Here is a 3519-nt window from a genome sequence, read left to right as displayed (position 1 = left end):
TATATATATATATATATATATATATATATATATATATATATATATATATATATATATATATATATATATATATATATATATATATATATATATATATATATATATATATATATATATATATATATATATATATATATATATATATATATATATATATATATATATATATATATATATATATATATACTATATATATATATATATATATATATATATAATATATATATATATATATATATATATATATATATATATATATATATATATATATATATATATATAGATATATATATATATATATATATATATGTTAATACATTTGGTTTCTTTTTCGTTAAAAAATATATTCTTTATTTTCATTTTATTTTTCTCACAACTACTGTCTCTGCCCATTGGCAACTTACAACTAGTGTCACTGCCCATTGGCAACTTGCAACTGCCTAGTATAACTTAAAGCTATCTTTTTTTAAAAAGCAAGCATAACTGCTGACAAATCTAAATATGTTAAATTAATATTTTCCACTGCTGACTTAGTGTCTGCAGAATAGTGTAATATGAATCTTTTGTATTTGAAGATATTCGATCCCGTATCTTAACTCCTCCCCTCGTAAAATCAATCGTCCCGATTGTTAAAAAGTTGGGAGATCATTAGCACTACAGAATTTTCTCGTAGTTTCCGGTAAAGAAGATGAAGCGTTTGGTATAGTTTCTTCATTGACTATTTTAATTACGTTAATATCCGAATTGTTTTTATGTTTGCGAAAAAGTAAGCAAATTGCAAACGCTAGTATAACAAATAATCCGATATTACTACAAAACATTAATTTTCCTTTAGTTGATATGGAATTTATTGAATCAATATTATTATTTTGCAAATTTTTCATCATTTCTAACGATAGGACTTCTTCAATTAATGATTTATTTGTTGTTATTTGTAGCAAAGCCGGAAGGGGTTTCAAAGTCGAAATTTCTCTTTAAATGAATGTTCGATTCTCTATTTTTATTGATTCATTGTGGAATTGAATTAAGTACGATCCCGATAATTCGTATGTCTTATTTTCTGATACTTCGACGATACCGTTAAATTTGTTCAAAAATATAATTCCCGGATGTAATTCTTGTATTTTAATGACATGTTGATTATTTGTGAACGTGCAATTATGATTCTTGCTTTTCAAAAGTGAAGGTATACAATTAGTGTTACTTATATCAGTTAAATGTTCAGTATTGCATATTGTTAATTTATTAAATTGATTACATTCATTCATAATTTCAAAAAATCTATTTTCACATTTAATTATATTTTCTTTATTAATTTTTATAATTATTTTGTCTTGGTTTACTGGTTTAATTAATAACTTTTCACAATTCGTTCGTTCGATTGATGAACAATGTTAAAAACAATATTAAAGGAATCATATTCTGAAAAAAAATATTTCAAATATCTAATTAGGTTTTGATATTATCTTTGTGGATTATCCTATTACGAAAATAAATTCTAATCTTATTTCCTAAGTCTTCCTTAACTTTTTGTTTCCTGAAACGTGGTAATAATTTATTTATTTGTCCAATGATTTTCTCGTAAACTAAGTCGCCTTCTTCATATGTTTTTACTTGATTTGACTTATTCTTTAATAACATTTTCTCCTGCGCCTTCTTAAGAGTTCCTACTAAATTATGCTGTACTTTGTTAAAAAATATATCTATTGGTTTACTTTGTCTCACGGAATGTATTGTCTGATTATATTGTTGGGCCGCTCTATAAAAGGTTTCTCTATCATCCACTAAATGAAATTCGTCTTTAATACACCTTGCTATCTCTGTTAGGGTAGAATGGACTCTTTCGATTTGGCCATTCGTTGTGCTATGACATGGGGTACAGAAATACAGTTCAATTCCTAATCTTTGCATAAGAGATTGAAATTGTGCAGTGCAAAAGCCTGGTTCGTTATCTAATGTAATTTTTCTTGCATTTGGGAAGGATTGTAAAACATCTAAAATTTTTTCACCTAAATTAGTTTTATCTTCTATGTCTTTTATAACTAAAAATTTTGAATAAGAGTCTATGCAAGTTATAAATTTCAAACCTTCTGCATAGAAAATGTCTATATTTAGATACTCCCCCTCCTTGTTGGGAATCGGAGCCTCTCCGATTGGGACTTTTTGAGGATGTCTGTTATATTTATGCCTGTTGCATATAGTACAATGTCTGATGTATTCTTTAAAGTCTTTTGCCATTTTTGGCCAATAGTATTGTTTATAAATCTGTTTATGATTTTCTCTACAACTTCGATGAGCTCGAGAATGTGTGTCCTGTATTATACTTTGTTGGTCATCAACATTTGTTACGTCTATTGGAAAAATACGCGTGTAAACAAATTTATTTGTAAAAACTCCTTTTACCGTCTCTTTAAAATCATAAAGATCCTCTTGAGTGCAATGGATCGCAGTTACTAAATTTGGCCTAAGAAATTCAATAAGGATGGATTTTAAATTTTCCCTGGTGTCATATTCGATGATATGTCTAGTCCTTTCAAAGTTCACTATTGTTTGGTGCAATGAAAAATTAGATTTACTTAAAAGAATCTGTTGTTTAAACTCGTTCAGAGGTTTTGCAATTTTTGTAATATGAAAATCATCACTACTTTCTGTGGAATGTTGGGTTTCACGCAAAGAATCTTCATCAGATATATTATTTAAATACTGTCGAGAAAGAGCATCTGCGACAACATTACTGACCCCTGGTTTATAAATCATTTTGGGAGAAAACTCCTCAATAAAAGAACGCCATCTTTTAATTTTTGCATTAGGATTACGTGTGGAAATAGCGAATGTTATTGGTTGGTGATCTGTATGGATTTCTATATTTGAGCTACCGTATAAATAGTTCCTTAAATTTTTTAAAGCCCAAACTATGGCATAGAGTTCCTTTTCGTTTGTTGCGTAGTTCTTTTCTGTCGAGTTTAATGTTTTGGAAATGAAAGTGATGGGTTTGCCCTCTTGACTAAGCACAGCTCCTATTGCGTCATTAGAGGCATCAGTAGTTAATACGAATTTTTTGTTGAAATCAGGCTGTACTAATTCTACTTGTTCTAAAAGCAATTTTTTTAATTTCTCAAATGTTAAGATTCCTTCTTCATCAACTTTTATTTCAATTTTTTTCGTAAGGTGTTGAGATACTTTACCATTTTCCCCAGACAAGTATCTAGTTAACGGTTTTGCTATGTCCGCGTAGTTTTTAATAAATTTTCTATAATATCCGATCATGCCGAGAAAACTTCGGAGTTGTCTTAGAGTTTTAGGCAATGGATATTCATTAATCGTTACCATTTTCTTTGGATCCGTTTTAATTACGTTTTGAGCAACAACGTAACCCAGGAATTCTACTTCCTTTTCATAGAATTTAGATTTTTCTAAAGATATTTTCATATTGGACTCTTTTAGTTTATTTATTATTAAACTCAAATGTTCAGAATGATCTTTTATAGTGGACGAGTAGACGATTATATCGTCTATATA

This window comes from Haematobia irritans, chromosome 5 (genome assembly GCF_050003625.1).
Source record: "Haematobia irritans isolate KBUSLIRL chromosome 5, ASM5000362v1, whole genome shotgun sequence".
Classification (NCBI taxonomy): domain Eukaryota; kingdom Metazoa; phylum Arthropoda; class Insecta; order Diptera; family Muscidae; genus Haematobia; species Haematobia irritans.
This window is presented reverse-complemented; position numbering follows the sequence as displayed.